Raw genomic sequence first — 20,561 nt, 5'->3', positions numbered from 1 at the left:
CATCTGCTATAACAAAAACTGGTTTGTACAATATGTCATAGTTTTCCTTTCCTCATTCGTCTATCTTGGATTAAACTTTTTATTAGCAACTCGGTGGGGGGTTTTGAAGAAAAGCATAGAACGCTCATAAATGTTGCATTGTTTTGATTACGTATACTTTTGTACTTTTGTTCATCGTTGCGAGAAGATTTGAGATAAGAGGAGTAAAGAACTTGATCACTGCTCAATATCAAAGCAATGACGTTGGTTATAAAGTGTGCACATCAGCTAACGAATGCAATATAATTCAAACGTTTCCCGAAAACTTAGAAGTGAATATTTAATATCATAAAAAGGTACCAGAGAAATAAATTAAGATTAAACAATTGGATCCAGAAGGAATAGCAACATGTACGAGTCAACGTGAGATTTAGGCAGTGTCCGTACTAGATAGTGGTATATTATCTAATCTTTTCAAAGAATGTCGGATTAATATTCACACAAACAGCGGAAATATCTTTCAAATATTTCCGACTATGACAGATATAATATTTAACTTTGGTTTTAAGCAGAAAGGAATTGATTATATAAGACAAAATTTCAAGAATTTCAAAATTCGAAAATTTCCCTTGGAGATGTTCTCTGATCACTTTTGGAAGAGTAATCAAGGGAAACAAGGTTATAGCGGTAATCAAAAGAATGTGACAAAGACCAGACATGGATAACAGACACCCACAACAATGAACATAAAATTACTAAAATCATACATACAAAGTAACAAAAGCAAATGAGCAACTAAAAACTGGAAGCATGGATCAGGTGCACCAATAAGGTGAGCGTCCTCTGCTTTTCTAGAAACACCCGCCAAGTAGCTCATAAAAAGTCAAGTTCGGGGTAGACAAATGGGGAAAGAAAAACTATGACCCGTTGAATACATCAGTTTTCATGGTGCTGATGGATACACAATAACGATCCACGAGTTCATGATGACGACAATAAAACTTCTGTAGTGATGACTTCAATCTTGTAGCAACATAACCCTGTTCCAGAAACCTATTTGTTAGAGTTCTAGCGCGATACAAAAAGTCTGCGTAGTTTCGGCAAGCTCTGGCATAACGTATGAGTTGTGATATGAACACTCCATACGCAGGTCCTGAAGGGATATTGCCACAGATGAAAGGAAAGTTGACAATTTTGAATGAAAAGTCATCACATTTGTCGTAAAGTTTGGTCAATAGTTTTCTTTTACCGTCGATTTCTAAGTGTAGGTCAAGATATGAGGCCGCCTTTGCAAAGTCTGTAGTATTCTTTATCTCAAGTTCTTTTGGGTAGATGCGACGCATCAAATCTCAGAAATTAGGATTGTTTAAAGATAATACGTCATCATATAGCGGAAACTGAGATTAAAGGATCTAGCTAAATGATATTCTTTCTTTCGGATCAGATCAGCTATAAAGTCGGTCTCATAAGAGTGTAAGAATAAGTCAGCAAGTAATGAAGCACAATCTGTTTCCATTGGAATGCCGGTCGTCTGTTGAAAAACACGTCCACCACACTGGACAAATATTTTGTCGATTAAAAATTCAAGTATTTTGTAAACATCTTCCTCTGTATATTTGGAAGATGATTTGGAATTAGTTCTAACAAAGTATGAGAAAACTCTACCAAGAACTATATATTTGTATTTAGGTGTACATCTTTTTTTTTTAAAAAACGACGTATAATGTTTTTAAGTCTTGATTTTAACTGAGTATGTGGAATAGAAGTATACAGTGTTGAAAAATCATAGGTTTTAATGGTATTATATTCAGATGATAGTCTTGAGCTGATTGTCTCCAAAAGATCTTTTGAATTTTTCAGGATCCAAATTGAATTAATACCACTACAGGAGTAACAAGTGTTGTGGTAGGACTGCAGACCCTCTTTGACAGTTGTGAGTATAGAAGTTAAAAGTTTTGAACGCGGTATTGTGATACGTTTGCTGATTCAGCGATGAAACGTTGTTTGTATGGATTCTTGTGGAGTTTGGGAATCCAGTATATAGACGGTAAATCACAATCTTCGTCCTTGGTAGAGAGACCAAAAGAGGATAGCACAGATTTATGGTCTTTCACAATCTCTTCTTTGAGAGTGTGGTAGCAGTATAGGTCTTATCACTGCTGTTATTGTCTACGTCTACCTCTGATAATGAAAATTTGATGTATTAGCTCGGCCATTATTGTTGGAAAACAATTGCAGTTCAGATGTTATAACAGTAATTTGATTTTGTCTACCAACTGTAGTGATTCATCAATTATCCTGCATTTACAAAAGGCAAAATATTAATTTCAGAGAGCAATAATTCAAATATTTTTTAGAAGTTCATTAAATTAAATTGGTTGTATTGAAAACCATGCAGACCATACAAAATACATCTTAAAGTTTTAGTCTGGGGACCAGTATGAGAAGTTTGTAACCAACAGCTTATTAGCCTAAGAGCTAATACAAAAGCACCTGAACTTCCGTGGTAAACGAGAATTCAACGAGACATTAAATCTAATCAATCAATTCAATAAACAATCTTTTAAAGTAAAACTGCATTTATACTAAAGAAAAACTTATTTATCTTTTATTACAAAGAGAATTGTGTGGAAAGTGAACGACACAGTAATAATGTTTCCTGTGTAGAAGTGGTTTACCATGAAAAATATGTAACGATTTAAAAGACGTGTAAAAAGCAATACCGGTAGGCGTATAAAAAGAAATTACATTTATGTAAAGGCTGTGTCTAATTAGTTACCCAAAAAAGATGCCTAAATGTTACCATCTAGGCAAGAATGTCTAGAATGTGCTTTTACTGCTTACATTTGTATAAAAAGCATTAAGCAAATAATTATTGTAAGTTTATGTAGATTAAATGCAATTGTTTCAGATGACAGAATTTTCAAAGTTTGTCGGATTTTAGCCTTTATCATTAGTTTTTGAGTTATTTTCGGAAGTTATCGTTTTTTGGCCCCTATGGTCTTTTTTAGTAAAAGTGGCTTTGTTTTTTTTCACAAAATAAAAAGACAAAAATCACTACATTCAGATTGTTAAGAGTATCCTAAGAAACATTAGTTCAAAGTTCAATGAAAGTTGCCCAATTAAGATATTAACACTTAAAATTTGGTTTTACTTTATGACAGAATAGTACGGGAATTTCTGACAGAATATTCACACAAAAACATGTCACAAATTGGTACAGATCCAAGGAAATGAACATAGAGAGGGTTATTTTAGGGTTATTTTTGGGACTTAACAAATGTATTTGAACAGTTTTATTGATTATCTTGCGATACAATGAATCACTTTCTGTCTGGTTTAGAAAGGAATAGACAATCTAATAAAGTAAATATTTCACACATAGTACAAGATGATGTTTGGGGTTTTTCCTTACGGATCTCGCACGACCGCCATTTTCGGGGATTCTGTTAGTAAATATCTGTTAGTAGTTGGAGGTAGCGGAGCCCAACCTTCGGGATACCCGACCGAAGAACTCAGAGTATGTCCTACTAGCGGCTGGGCTGCTCTGTTGACGCTCTGGCCTACTCCCAGACCCCACGTGGGTCCGAGATAATTTCCCCACTCTAACTGTTTGGGAGTACGTCAATTTGAAGAGTGACATAGTACAAGTCATCGTGCTTCATATTTATATTGCGTTACTCGACAATGTTGTCATACTGAGTTAGTTAAGTAGCATTGTCATTCAGGTGAAATAATAATCACTTCTTCCGTCTCTTGCCATAGCATTTATATCTAGATGTTAGTTAATTTATTTTTCCATTTCATACTTCGCACGAAAGATTTCGTTTAAAAGATCTAAGTTAATTGCATTCATTTTCATTGTGTCATAGACTAAATAGATATTGACGCCCTGTTGCAGAATTTCTTTCTTAGGAAAATTCATTTTGTCAGCGTAGTAATATTGTTTTTCATAATGAAAATCAGGAAAGCCTCTCAAATATACCAGTGCTACTTGAGCTTCATTATTGTTATCAATTACATAACTTGGGCTGCCAGATGCACCTCCTTTTATTACTAGCCGTTCAGTTTTATCCAATCCAAGGTACCCGTTTCCTTTTCCATTTTTTTTAACAAACCTTTTCGAGTTCTTTCATTTAAGTCAGTTGGTGTCCACAAACCAATACCATAATTTACTCTTTTTCCATACCTTTATCGTGACAAATTAAGTAAATTGTTTCATTTGCATGCCTATCTGGGTCAAGACGAATAAACACATCTAATGACAGTGGTAGTGGGGAATCTCCTTCCACTCGTTTTAACTGAAGTACAGCTACATTTGAATTTTCATCATGAAACAGAATCCTCTCTTCAAACTTGAATCGTTTTCCTGACTTATTTTTGACAATATGCTCAAAATCAATATAAATAGACTTCAGTGGTCCTTTTCACAAAAAATCGTATGTGTAAAATTAGTCGTAAGTTGTGAAGTCACAATACTTTGATTTACTATGACGTCCTAAATTACGACTAATTTTACACTTACGAGTTTTTGTGAAAAGAACCACACATGACAGGTTAAATTGGTTCAATTGGTATATCCATTTCATCATGCCCTGAAAAGATAAAAAAGAATACCCAAAACATACATTATATAAATATATCTTTGTATATAGTGCTGGCTGTTGGTTATTGAACTGTTGTTGTCAAGACAGTTCTAAAGAAATACAAAACCTGTTTAAAATTCAGTTCTCAAGACTAAATATATTGAGTAAGTACCAGTCTGTAGTTTTTTTTTCCAATTTGTCGTTTATGTCTCAAATATATTCACTATATCTAGAAAAGCTATTTAATTATACCTTGAAACATCAATGACTAAGATAGGTTTTACTGCTTATATGGAGAAAAAGTGTGCGAAAATTCCCCCGCCATTTTTTTCTTAGTGTATTTCAACTCAACTTGACCTATTAATATCTTAAAAAGGCAAACTTTAAAAACACTTTGATGGATATTTCTGAAGATAATGAATTATGAATATTTTAATCATACAAACTAATCTCTGTTTTTTCCCATGTACCACACCTTATACACATTTTGTTTGATTCTTTCACAGTGAATTGCTAAATATGTACAAATGAGATTGTGTTTTTTTTGTTTATTTCAGAGCAAAATTGATTGTTTTATGATTTCATTTTTTTACGAAAAATATCTTGTAAAATGTATATATAAGCATTTTCTTTCTTTCTTTCCTCCTTTCAAATTGCTAATATTTATTACAGTGTCAATAACGAACATGCTCTCTAAATTGCCTTACATATATCCCTTTACAATACGAATAGTAAGAATTGTGGTCGTTATCAAAATAAGAAACGTCGTTTTATTATGCAAATTAATTTAAAACTGTTTGTCTTGAAATTAAGGGAAAATGTAATTATGGTGACAATACATGTATTTTGTTACAAAAAAAAAAAAAAAAAAAAAAAACTATGAGGAATAAAAACTGGTATCATATTTTTTTTATGTTACCTTTTATAATGTCAGTTAGTGTCTGTGTACCCGTGACATTTATGTCAAATCAGACTTGTATTACAAAAATATATATACTAGACACATTTATGGAAAAATAGTCATTTCACATAATGTCAAAAATGGTAAACTGATCGTAAGTGAAAGAAAAAAAGTTCTTTCTATTATGACCTCATAAAGTATGATCAATTTTTTACTTTATCTATTACAGCGGTATAGTAAACTACCCCATAGACTAGATAACGAACCCTACAATGAACAACCCACCATAAAAGGAATTTTTAATACCTATATATGTAATTTAGAAACATATAAATCTGCCTGTCTGCCAACAAAATAAACGTTGTCATAGAAAACAGGGTCTATAAGCAGGCCCACAGTTTACGTTTTTAACACATTTTGCTTTCATTAAAGTAAAACACATTATTTGTGTTAATCCAAATGACATTAAAAGGAAGCCAATATATTGATCTTAAGTATAAAGCGGTAAATCTAACTTTTTGTTCAAGTGAAATGAAATAAAATTCAAAATTTACCCCACCCTTGAAAATTGCTTGGTAGAGACCGAACAGTTTTATTTTTCTAACTAATGTAAACAAACAAGAATACTTTTGATACATTTATATGATAGATAATGTTTAAAGGGCAGGAAATGCCTAACATCTATTAACGTCTATAAAAATATTTGTGATCTCAAAATCTTGATAATGGGCAATGTTAAGATTTTGCTTAAATTTTAAAATAAAACTGTTTAGTTTCTTGGGTTTGCCGTCATATGTGTTTAATTTTCCCTGCAATTATCATTTATAGTATGACCTAATGCCATAAATACCTGCGTAACAGGCTCTTGAATCTGGGGTATGAGGAAATGCGCCTTAAAAGGTCTTTTACCTAATTATTTCTAGATATCAATCCTTGGTAGAAAATTGACTCAATTTTTATAAAATAATAAGAAATAATATGATAATTAATTGTAGACAGTTAATATCGTAAATAAACAATGTTTCAATCATGGAGCAGCTTTGATAATTGAAACAAACTAACCACACTGACGTGTGAATTTATTCATTATTGTGTTGTGTACCGCGAACACACTGACGCTTCGAGTAAAGACTTGTACATAACTGGAATTCCTATTTGTTGTCACCTATGGAATAGTGAATGACTGCATGTCTTTTTCCAGAATGCTGCTTCGTGATTGAAATGTGAAGTGTACAATGGTTAATTGTTCTGAAAAAAAGAATGTAAACAACCATGTGTTATCACTGTGGACACATCATGTTACAGAACTTTGCATGTTCAACTCAAGTACGCTTGCAATAGAATAAAACTAATGGTTAGTTATGACATCTTGTACAAGATGTAAATTTTGTTTAGACTCTGATCTATGTAAAGATAAAATGTATTTTTAGAACCATTTGAACTGTTTTAAAGGCTTTCAATTATTCCAGATTTCAGTTAATTCGTGTAGATCTTTCTATTTTACTAAAAAAAAAAACTTTTTTTCAACTAAACTGTAATAATGAAACAAGAAAAATAATAACAAACAATTTTTTTCCATATTACTGTTTTTTTTAATCAGACTCAGAGTCCTAGTTTAGTGGTAAAATTCTTTTTAACTTTTTCATTGCAGGTCCTCTTGGATGACTGCATTAACTCAAGCAACATTTTGTGGATAATTTTCAGGCATATAAGGCGTACCAAAATGTGATTACACAAGAAGACTCTGTGATACTGGGACTACTTGACTAGCATTTGACTTTTTTTATAATAGCTTGGCTTGTTTTTTTTCAGTAGTGTCACTTAAAACAGATGGAAAATTTGTTGCTGCTGTTCATTTAAGAAGGTAAACTTGGGATCAGGGACATAACTCTTGAAATCAGTTTGTATTATATTAAATTTCACCAAAGCATATCAAACAGAATGAAATCACTCTAAGTTACGTTGATGCTTACATTAGATTGGTGTAAAATGTTGAATACGAATGTTCCAATGATTTGTCTCCTTAAGCGAGAGTAAGTGTTTATGCTACTCATATTCCCGTTGCCACTGATTTGCATGATTTTGGCATTTTCAAATCACATTTATACGATATACTTCTATTGCCTGAACTACATGTAGGTCGGGGAAGGGCTTTCATCCAATCTCCATTAGAACACCAACGCTGCAGTGATATTTTAGCAAACAAGTAGGAAATTGTTACAGAAAACCAGGCTTTAAAATTATACCTGTTTGTGAAAAAATGTACTTGAAGGGATTGCCGGTATATACTGCCGCGGAGGGGATTAAATTTTACTTTTTGGCAACAATTATCTAATAAAAACGACTAACCATGCATTTATGCAAAAGCTTTACAATTGAGCTTTTTAATTTTATAAAACAAATTTTTATTGTATCTGCTATTTTCTCTTCCAGACGAGAAATAATCTTTTTTGACAAATATGTCGTTATTTTCACGTCACGGTCTTCAACACAGCTTTTTTTTATCAAGCGCTGCAATATTTTCTTTTGGCAAACAGGCAGAAATGTGTTTCAACTATATCAATTATAAACGATATTTGTGGAGGAGAGGGGGTTATGCTTGCTAAGGGTCTAAAACCTTTGACCTGCAGATCATATTGATAAACATATAAATGTACAAAGTAAGAATCACAAAAAAACAAAAACAAAAACAAAACAAAAACAACTGAGTTGCGAAACTGTTCATAATGTGCTTCACTAATGACCAGGCATGGGGAGGAATGCATTGTGACATCAAATCTTAAATCAACTGCATGTATGATTTGTTGTAAAAATGACAATCAGAGTTTATATTCCAGAGAACATCAGACTTTTAAAATAAAATAAAAGATTTTCATCATTTTGAATAAAGAACCCACTGAAAGTGAGTTCCTGATCTTCATCTTGTAATTTTGACCTATACACTTTGACAATAAACAGGTTAATACTCCTTATATATATTATTACGCTGCAACAATGCATTGTTGTTTTTTTAAAGCTGACTGATTTCAACTTATGAAAGAGGCTCAAGTTACACAGGGATACAAACCATAAATAGGGTGTCTATAACATCATGCACTGCGCACAAAATTTACAATTACATACACTTCTTAAGATGTATAGGTTTCCCACACGCACGATACCCAAACGCACGCTAAACACTCATCAAACGCACGACAAACGAACGCTCCTATCGGGCGTTTAAACGCGCGATAGACGAACACTCATATCGTGCGTTTAAACACATGATGGACGAACGACGAAAATAATAATATTGTGATATAGTGAAGATAGAAAAAGTAGAGAATAACAATAATAAAATTATATTAATTAATAATAGCAAAACATGAAAAATAACAGTTAAATTAAGGAAATAATCAAAGTACAAAAAACACAAAAAAAAAAAAAAAACAAAAACAAAAACAAAAACAAAAAACTAACGCTTCTATCGTGCGTTTATCGTGCGTTTAATCAATGCACGAACACTAAAATGTGAAACGTGAACGTCTCAAGGAGTGTAATTATCCGTAACGTAAAAGATACAACATTAATAACTCACATATATTATCTCTTACTACATGATAGGCAGTGATTATCTTGTCTTTTCCAACTCTCCAACAGGTTCAAGTTTTCCTCTGGCCATGCCAATATCCCACAGACTTTAAAATCTTTGTTAAAGCCGATATGTCTTTAAGTTTTATCCTTCCAGTTTGTAGAATTTTCCTTGTGATTAAATAATGAACTAATAATTACAAAATCTAACATTGACCTAATGGGTCGACTACCGTATCTTTATTCACGAACGTCAATATAAATATAGGTTATACAAGTACAAGGAATGTTAATTTAATACATTATATATACTTAATAATCAGTAAACAGAAGGTAATGTTGAGCAAGTTATAACATGTCTGATCGTAGTTTCATAGCTCGTAATATAAATTTACCCAAATTACAGAGTTCTTTAACATTATCATAACTCATTAAATGAATATATTTAAACCTAGGTGGTTTGTTCCAGTAATAACATTTAATGCAATACGACCTAAAACCACTATCGAAAGGACATTTTAACACAAAATGCATCTCATCCTCGATGTCATCTTCATCAAGGAAATAAATACTGTTCTTTCTAGAGATTGCGGAAAACGACCACACTCAATAGCTAAATTATGACTGTTAAGTCTCAACTTAGTAATACATTTTATTTACATCTGGTATAGGTTTACATACATAAAATTGACGGCATAAATTCTGAACCATGTATTGATAACTAAAACATTTACTTGAACTTCTCAAGAGACTATCAAACTCTTATTTTTGAGAATTATATAACCGTTGTTTGATCAAAAATAGAAAAGGGCATTGCAGACGTTTGTGTCTTTGAAAGATTCCTGGTCAAACCAAATATCACCAAGACCTATTCTGAAAAGCTCATTCTTGATAAAATGCGATCAATTATTGCTACTCTGATATTTCAACAAATGTTCATATAAAAATACAGAACAAGTTTTCAAAATACAATTTGAAGTACATAATAATTTGAACCAATATTTGAAAATTGTGCACTTTCTAGTATACAACAACGACATTCTGCCTAGCTCAAAGTAAACCATAACATTATTCTTAGAGCCTTTTACTTCCAAAAAAGTTTTACGCTATTTCAAATGTATTCTCTCTATAGCAGGAACCTTATGAGCGCCCCACATTTCAGAACCACATCTCCGTACACTATTTATATGTATGTCAACACGTGACAATAGAGTTACACAATTCAAAAAACATATCGTTGGTAGGTCTTCTTAATGCAAATACAGCTTTTCTACCCTGCTCAGGAAGTTTCCCCTGTAACATATTATATGTACCATTATAATATAAAAGAATTCCAAGGTAACTAAATTTATCTACAATCTCTAATTTCTGGTAATTGTAATTCTATTTCTGATTTTCTTTAATACAAACGCCATTTCTAAAAACTATTATTTCAATTTTTGATATATTTACACTAAGTGACTATTTTGAGGTGTATAAAAATAAAGTATCAAGCATCTCTTGTAAACCAGATAGAGTTTCTGAAAAAAATGACCATGACATCTGCATACATCAATAAAAATAGAAAAAACTCTCTAACCTCAAATGCCATAGAATCACTGTTATGACAGCCATTTTACAGTTGTTAACATATAAAGAAAAAAATAGATGAAAAAACTTCATCTTGCATTAAACCAATGTCATTTATGAAGTACTCAGAATTAAAACAATGGACACTTATACATGCGCTAACATTTGCATACAAAGATTTAAAAACAGATAATAGTTTACCTTGACTACGAAAATAAGATAACTTATAAAATAAGAATACCACAACATAGCTGCCACCTATACATACCTAATGTCAAATTTCTGGAAAACAACTAACCAAAGAAAAAGAAAGTATAATCAAAATTGAAGAATTCACAATAGTACGGACATCAATTATTTTTATTGCCCCGAACATAGATTGCAAATACTTTCAAAGTCTTAGTTTACTCTTTTTGTCTAAATAAAAGGTTTTTATGTAGAAACAATGTAACTCATTTCCACTCCAGTGATTATGAAAAGGGTTTGGTATACATTCAGGATCAACTTACTGTTTTATTTATACTTTTTTTTTAGTTTTTTTTTGTTTTTTACACTTGAAATATAAGTATCAGGCATAAATGTATTATATGTTTAAAAGTCAGGCATTTGTAAACTAATATTGAGACAAGACATTTGTTTAAAAAAATGTTCATCTATTTCCTATTGCAAATTAATCATTTATCAAGGTTGAATGATGTTTTTTGATTAAATGCAACCATTACAGGGACATCCATAGAACGCATTGGAAATAACACTTTAATTTGAGAAAAAAATTGGTTGCTTTCGATAGGGAAATTTAAAATCATTCTCTGAGACATCCATTGTCGGTGTCAAACAAACTTTATGCTATTTGACACACACACACATATGCACCGGTAGGGTAAGCGTCCTATATATATCTATGGCAACACCGCCTGCACTAAGTCCAGCGCCCTAGACTACTCGGCCAGCAGTGTAGCAAATAGAGTCGTCACATTCTGAGACGTTGTATAATATTGATTTGTTGTGACATGCATCATTAATTTGATCCTCTATCTTACATATTAACATCTAAATGAACTGTCCCGTACCACCTTACATCGTGTACTAAGTTACAGCCCTAGATTAATCCTACGAGGAGGAAGGACCCGGCTAGCGAAAGCTATATTTTAATATAGCCTAGCTGGCCGAGTTGTTTAGGTCGCTGGACTTTGTGCAGGCGGTGTTGCCATAGATGTCACAGCAGTACGAGTTCAAGTCCCGCGGAGGGAACGACAAAAAATTTGCATCGCAAATTTGACAGTTCTAACATCGTTGGGAATTTTTCAGACCTTTATATATATATATATATATATATATATATATATATATCTTCCCTGTATCAATTTGATCCGATGGAGCAGTGTAGCAAATAGAGTCGTCACATTCTGAGACTATATATATATATATATTTATATTTATATATATATGTGTGTGTGTGTATCTAGGACGCTTACCCTACCGGTGCACCTGATTCATGCTCCCAGTTTTTAGTGGAGTCGGAATTGATCATTTGTTTTTGTAACTTAGAATGCATGATTTTCGTTACTTTATGTTCGTTGTTGTGTATGTCTGTTTTCCATGTTTGGTCTTTGTCCCTGGATTACATTGTTTTGATTACCGCTATAACCTTGGTTCCCTTGATTACACTATTCTCCATTAAACAAAACATTGAATGGGATAAAATTTACCCTGTGCTTCCCATATCACAGAATCTGCCTGATTTGTACATTTACAACCTCTCAAAGTTCTACACTTTACTGACCTGTAACATGTTTTTTTCTGACAACCCCCTTGTGGGTATGATCAGAACTTCCAATATTTACCACTTAAGCACGTCTAAATTCAGCTACATTTATTTTAGTCTTTGGGAAAATTTTTTAGAACGTCTGATTTGGCATAAACAGACATTAACCATTTACTCAAGCAGTTTTTTATCATATTTATTATATATTACATCAAATTATTTTTGTATTACTAAATGCTTCTGCTATATATGACGACAGAATGTCAAGCCTGTTGGAATTGAGACAAATAAGGACACTAATAATGACGATATTTAAAGATAAAGAAATGGTTTCTTTTTTAAGGAATTTGCATCCATTCTCTATACACCTTTTGTTCTTCCCGATTTTATCTTCTTTCCGCTGACTTGTTAGATTATCATTGGTGTTCCTCTAGACTTTTTTTCAAAACAAAAGTAAGTTTTATTTTGATATTTAGTTTTTATGTATGCATTTGATAATACCTTAGATCCTTAACTTATTCTCAATAAGCATATTAAGTTTCAACAAATCCCGTTAAACAATTAAGGATCTGAACCACGTAAGTTGTGCTTATAAAAACGTGTCCATTGAGCCAAACAGACTAAAGGATGACCGTGAGTAAAGCTTACGAAAAGAGCCCCGGCACCCTAATGACATGGAATAATTTCTATAAACATCAATTTTGATTTCATAACATAAGCTAAAAAGGTATATAACTAGAAGTACTCTGCTAGAAGATACACTGAGGGTATCACCATTCATGTGGACATAGTCATGTTAAAGCTGTAAGTGGATTATACCATGTATACCGCCTTTCAATCACTTATTCCTGCACGTTTACAAACAACGTTTAACCTTCACAAGAATCTGTATCAAAATCATTGTAGAAGTTTCAAAGATTTGCACTATCAATATTTTGAAATGTAAATACCGTAAGTTTGATTGATAGAAATAATACCACAATTTTCTTCAGTCACGGACATTAACGTATTCTGGCCAATCTTCCTCTAAAATTTTGTCATGGTTTATTTGTAGTTAATGATGAGTTCTAAAATGAGATCAGACAATGAATGAGATCAGACAATTGTAATCTGCCGTCATTCATATTTACATTTGATGCCTACCTTTCCTACAAAAAAATCATCAGTATCCAAGTTTTGTTTAGGCGACGATAAACTAACAAAAAAAAAGTGCACAAATGTCTATAAACTCCCAAACACTAGTTTACTAGGGGAAATAGATTGATACAAATATGCACAAACGCATTTTACCAGTATTCGACAGAATAACGAACATCAAGGGACAAAAATTTAAAAAAAACACTTGATTTACCCACAAAGTCAAAGCAAAACTAAAGGAACCATCGAAATCACCAGAAAATGAACCCAATTATTAGAGTATCAATATACATGTAGTTTACTAATAAAATCTTATTTTTAAAATTTAAAAATACAAATACATTAAACGGTGTATGAGTTTTTTTTCCAGAGGCGTTTAATGAGTTGGGAGTAGCAAAAAAATATTGTGATAAAAAAGCCGTCCTTAATTAAGATTATCAACATGTAAAGTAAGTACCCCTAAGCGAGGCAAGTAGTGTCAAGGAGCTTCTAGATCATATTATTGATGTAGGCGAAATAATCTAAAACTTGAATATTTCAATATATAATATATAATAAGTTTGTTTATTTGATCAAGACAATTTAAAGTAAAAATTGAATTTCCTTTTTCATGAGATACAGTTTGGACGAGAAGGAATGCATGAAAAAATAATGTTTTGATCAAATTAATAGCCTAAAATTATAATTTTTACGAACTATCTAAATTACTTCAACTTTATTTAGTAGTATTTGTCGATATGTAATATTATTGGTGTCGATTATTTTACCCAGGACATGACTTTTGATGAGCAACTCGGTGGGTGTTAGAAAAGCAGAGGATCACCTGGTATATGCTCCAATTTGTTAATGGAGTCCGAATTCCTTATTTACTTATTTGTTTCTTTGTTTGTATATTTTTTGTTATTTCATGTTCTTTGCTGTGTGTGTATTTTTTCCCTGTCTGGTCCTTGTCCTTTGATGTTCGTTTGATTTCCGCTATAAACTTAATTTAACTATTCTGCAACTAATTTTTGTCAAAACTGAACTTAAGTCTAATCTTAAGCCTAAAAACATCTGTTTATTGTTCATGACCAAGTATTCAGAAACCAACGGAAAACATTTTTTTTTTTTTTTTTTTTTTTTTTTTTTTTTTTTTTTTTTGGGGTTTTCTTTTTTTTTTTTGTTTGTTTTGTTTTTGTTTTTTTTTTGGGATTGTATGGTGAGTGGTTCAAAACGACACTGTAATATCAAGTGTGACATTTTTTAATCTTTTTTATTAACTGTCATGATGACTGTTATAATTAATAATTGAGAAGTACCAAGGTCCCTTTGATTTAATTTATGTGTGACTGTTATTTCTAAGCATCTATATTTACTTAAGTTAAATTAGCATTTATATTGGAAATGGACACTGTCCACCAAATGGTGAAATTAAAAGGTATTTGAGCATTTGCATTACAACTGTTTTAAACTAAGGTTTTGGATTGGTACACGTGATTCAAAGAATATATATGACCTGTTATAAGCAGCATTAGAATAAAACATAAAGGAAGATCTGAAAATTAATTATAGGTTAGAATTACTTAGTACTCAAAACAACAACTTTGGACATATGAAGGCAAATTCATCACCACCTTCAAAGGAATGAAGTGTCAGTGGTTTGTGTATTTTGAAATTTGTAATACTGCAAATTTTAATAAATATGATAAATGCAATCCATAATTCTGGGTCAGACAAATCCGACATCTTGGTTGGTGCTTACCCTCGGAGACCTTTGGTTCAGTAGCAGTGGCAAAGACCTAGTGGTTATAAAAAAATACCAGTCATCATTATTATAGATACAAATTTTGTTAAGTTGTACACGTGTTTCGTGGAGTAACTTCTCATCAGCAGCATCCGAATCAAGCCTATTGGAAGGTCTAAATAAAAAAATAATCGTAAACGAAAAACTCTCAAAAAAGGTATCGAAATTTCCATAGATTGACTTTCCTAGGCATCTAGAGTGTTGCGAACTATCTGCAATAATAATGGACAGTAATATTGCTTGGCGTCCGAGATGATAATTTGCTTATATTGCCTTTTTCGTAATATTTTGGTTCTCTTAGATTGTCCGTTTTGTGTGTCTGTTTAAAAAGTCTGGTATTTTTCCCTGGAATACATTCTTTTGATTTCCGCTAGAGCCTTGGTTCTCTTGATTACTATTCATATTTACATGCTACTAATTTTTGAGAATTATTGCACTTTAATGACCTCTAAATGTATGACTTGTTTACAAATCTTAATAAATGTTTTAGACTACTGTTGAATGTGCCTATTGTATCTTTAGATACAAGATACTTGAATTCACCTCTTACTAAGCATAGATATTGGAAATTGTTTTTGGATATTTATAGAATGTTCCAGAATTAGAATGATTAATGATCTTCTTAAGTTAATTATAGATTTATCTACAATTAGAAAATTCTAATTATTTAGTACAAAAATAAGTTTTTATTACAAGATATGGCAATAAATTAAATTGATGATTGTATATGTTATCGATGTTGTATAGTATTAAAGCACAGATATTCGGTGGCACTCGTCACGTGCCATGTGCGCCCTCATGTATGTAACCGAACAATAACAAACGTCAATGAATGAATCATTGTACCAGTTCATGTGTGAATTCTGTGACCTTATAATGCAAACGAATATTGCCATATCTAACATCGTTATACTTAAATCGCCTTTTCCTTCATTATAAAAAAATACAAAGCAAAGTTTCGCTAGCGACCATTTCAACTGTTTTGTTTGTTTGTTTGTTTGGGTTTAACGTCCGAGCAGCAATATTTCAGCTATATTCAGACGATGAACATGAAATTGATGATAAAATGAACATGAAATGAAAAAGGGATGGGACACAAGGACAATGAGGTCGACAAATTTTGATTGCCACTGGAAATAAGGAGAGGTGGGTAGGGTCGGGCAATTTAGCCTACTGTGGCGGAGCCCTATGGTTCCTACTCCGAAAGAATACCACAGTAGGGTTCTTTAACGTGCGAGGAACATGGCATCTTTCCCAACATGGTGCACCACTATGGTTTGCGGTCAGGTTCTCCGTATTATAGCCTGACAACCCCAGCATATAACACGCCAGGGGTACCCCATTCCACCACCTTGGGCACACATCCGAGTTGCTCTGTTTGCAGAGCGCCCTAGCCGCCAGCTAGGGTTCTGAGCACTTTTTAGTCGCCTTTTACGACAAGCTTAGCGCTGCTGCAGGCCTATTCTTTTAACACCCGGACCTGCACGGGGCCCATTTCAACTGAAATAGCTAGCTTAAAATGTACAGCCAAATATGAACAACTATGGCGGGTCTAAAATTACCGTAATAGGTCACGGAAAAAATACTGTTATTGTCCTATTAGAATCGAAATAAATCACGAAACTCAATTTAATCATTGTTTTACATTTATGTCGTTCATGTAGTGGCTACACATTATCAAGACACATGACACAAAACGGAACTTACATATATTATCATTCGCACGAGTTCCATTGTATTATCATTGTATAAATAACATACATTTTGTTCATTGTAAAACTATCAAATAGTAATAACGATTATATTTTATAATAATTAAAAAGACAGAATTATCGAATTCAAAAGCTGAACACATCAAGCATAGAATTGTCAGTATTAAAAAAAGTAAATATATATCATACCCCTCATGGATCTTCTTTTTATTTATTTATTTTACTTTTTTGTCATCATACACATTTACACATTTCAATTACTTGATAGTGTTAAACATGATGTAATTTGTTATTTTTTTTTACATTTATCTATTATGGTAAAATTACAACAAAATAACGCGAATAAGAATGGTGAATATGTCAAAGAGACAGCAACCCCATCGGGATGAAAATATCAGCCCAAAGCCCTCAAGTGAACGACGAGGAAATACTCATACCACATGACAGGCTTCCGCCGACCCCAAAACATCATTATACACATGTATAGCAAAAGAGTTGTCCATATATACTCAAGTAACATAAATAAAAATAAAGGTGGAAACTAAACAAGATATACAGAGGCCATATATTCCTTTCTGAAAACAGGCGCACAACATGCGGCGGGGATAAAGTACGTTGGCGTAATCATGACCCTTCCGCTTAAAAATCTGACCACGATGGAAAAAATATTTCACAATTCAACATACCTGGAATCAGTTCAAAAAAGGTCTGAGTCCTTAATTACAACAGAAATAAATAAATTGAAAATAAATTACAAAAATGTACAGACTATTAATAGTTATATGCCAGATCTGGACCACTTTGAACCTACAGAAAAATAATTCCAATTTCTTCTCATGCCGGGTTGAGAACCAAGTACATCATTATTCATACAATGAGGGCAAAATCAATGTCATCCGAAAAACTGCTTATAAACATAGTGTTTTAATTCCTATGTAAAGACCCTATGAGTGAATCACTACTGATACCATAAAATGCTATCCTTAATGATTTAACTTTACCCTTATAAATGAGCCTATTCAACGGCTTGGTTAACTTATTGGGTGAGTAACGAACTTTCCGAGCTTCGTGTAGAATATTACCGTAAAAAATAGGATGAGAGACATTCGCACGTATTAAACATTTACAATTTTATTTTACATTAATTAAAATGAGCCATACGGCCAAAAAGTTCATCATATAAAATCATGACCAATTCAAATGTGCCAGTTTTTTTAATACATTGGGAAATAGTGAAAATACCCCACAGAATCCATTTTAAATGATGTAACCAAGACCAATTATCTCGACACCAAGTTCGGTTACTTTTATTTTTCACATTTAAATTCTAAATGATTGTCGTACACGGTCATCTTTGAGGAAAATTAGGAAAATCTTTATACTAAAACAAGTAGGCATGATCTACTTGGAAAGCAGATTTGGCTGTTAATTATTTTACGCTCATGAGTACTTCACATGGGCCTTTAACTCATAAAAAAGTAAGGCATGATCTACCTGGAAAGCAGATTTGACTGTTAATTATTGTACTCTCATGAGTACTTCACATGGGCCTTTAACTCATAAAAAAAGTAGACATGATCTACCTGGAAAGCAGATTTTAATGTTAATTATTGTACTCTCATGAGTACTTCACATGGGCCTTTAACTCATAATAAAAGTAAACATGATCTACCTGGAAAGCAGATTTGACTGTTAATTATTGTACTCTCATGAGTACTTCACAAGGGCCTTTAACTCATAATAAACCCCTAGCTACTTCTTAAACTATAGACCGTACCAAACGAGTACGTTATGTTTTCTCTTTTTCTCGAAAAATTCTAAATCTAACGATTTGGTCAAAATTAGATAGTATTTGGTTTAGAGATTGCTCGTCAGTACGTAATAGACAGCTAACTGTGAAAAAGAATTCAACTGTCTTCCTTTAAAATTAAAATGTCCTTTGATTTTAAAATCTTTTTAAAGACGTTTATGTTAAGTACAACTGTATTATGTTATGCCCGATTAATATATATATACCAACAATTTGTGCTAAAAGTCCAGTGAGATTGTATATCTATACTTTGTTCATCAATAGATTACAATAATTTTAGTTGTTTTGTTTACATTATGAATTATAGGGTAATATATAAATGTGTTTGTTAAGAAGGAGAATATACCATTCTTTATGTATTACTTTGCATCATTTAAACATATTTTCTAGAAGTCAAACATTTCTAGCGTTTAATAGAAACATATATCACTGTGTATATAAAACTGTTTTCATTTCGGTTATATTAAGACTGTAAACTATCATTCCATCATTTGCACAGTGGAAGACACAGCACTAGGATGAACGACATCTTTTTTATACGATGTTTTCACTTCTGCAACGTGTTGTTTATAAATAAGAAATCAGTACGCATTAATGTTAATGATATTATGTTTGAGTAGGATGACTTATTGATTCAAATGAATATTTATAGGGTAATAATACTAGTAATGACCTTTCAACATTTATCCCGTGTTGTACAGGTCAAAGTGTACATTTGGAATTACCTAGTTTTGTTTTAAATATTTCGTCATCCTTTTTTTTATTTTCATTTTGCAAACAAGACATTTCATAAGAGGGTTACTAAAATGTAATTAGAAATCCCGTTCATTTGCCGCCTTAGAAATCCCGTTCATTTCTTTGCGGCATTAGAAATCATGTTCATTTGCCGCCTTAGAAATCCCGTTCATTTGCCGCCTTAGAAATCCCGTTTATTTGCCGCCTTAGAAATCCTGTTCATTCGCCGCCTTAGACATCCCGTTCATTTCCCGCCTTTTTCCAAATATTGTAGTTCATCAAGTACATTTTAATATTTTAATTAATTCGTAGAATTTTATTCATTATAACCGAGGTAACATCATAAGAAATAGAATATGCAAGATATGTTGTTTGCAGAAAATTGTCGCTTAATTTGTGTTCTAAGGTTTATGGGCGGAGAAAATGTGAGCTGCGTATATCACCCAAAACTCATACAGGTCTTAACTAAAGACTATGTAAATAAATAATGCTCACTTTTTTGTTAATAAGTTATTTTCTAATATTATAACATATAAACCGTTCTTCTGAATATTAAAGTAGCACTCCAGCTAAGAATTATGCAAAATTTGATTCATGGCTGAAAAGCCTACATATTTTTATTTTTGATATTTTGTTTGAATTGCCATAGTAAACAGAATTAACTTGTGTTTTTTTCATATAACCCGTGTTCTTAGGAGATACATTATATACAATGCACTGTAGATTTCAAAATTAAGGGAGATAACTATGTGAATGACCCTCAAATACAACATAATCTAACAGATTGTCAATGTTGATTATCTCCTACCAGCAGACAGATTGGAATGAATAATTACACATTTCATGATATAGACCCAAAAACAACTTAAGTATAAAAAATAAAAATATGAAGCCTTTTTGGGGTGTATCACATTTTTCAGATTTTGCATGATTCTTACAAATGCAGCTACTTAAATTCAGAATCCGATTTACTTCAATTATTGGTTATTTGATGACGTAGTGGTTTTAGTCATA

This window comes from Perna viridis, chromosome 13, assembly GCF_037379345.1.
Source record: "Perna viridis isolate PV_CMFRI_1.1 ecotype Kerala chromosome 13, ASM3737934v1, whole genome shotgun sequence".
NCBI classification, from domain to species: Eukaryota; Metazoa; Mollusca; class Bivalvia; order Mytilida; family Mytilidae; genus Perna; species Perna viridis.
This window is presented reverse-complemented; position numbering follows the sequence as displayed.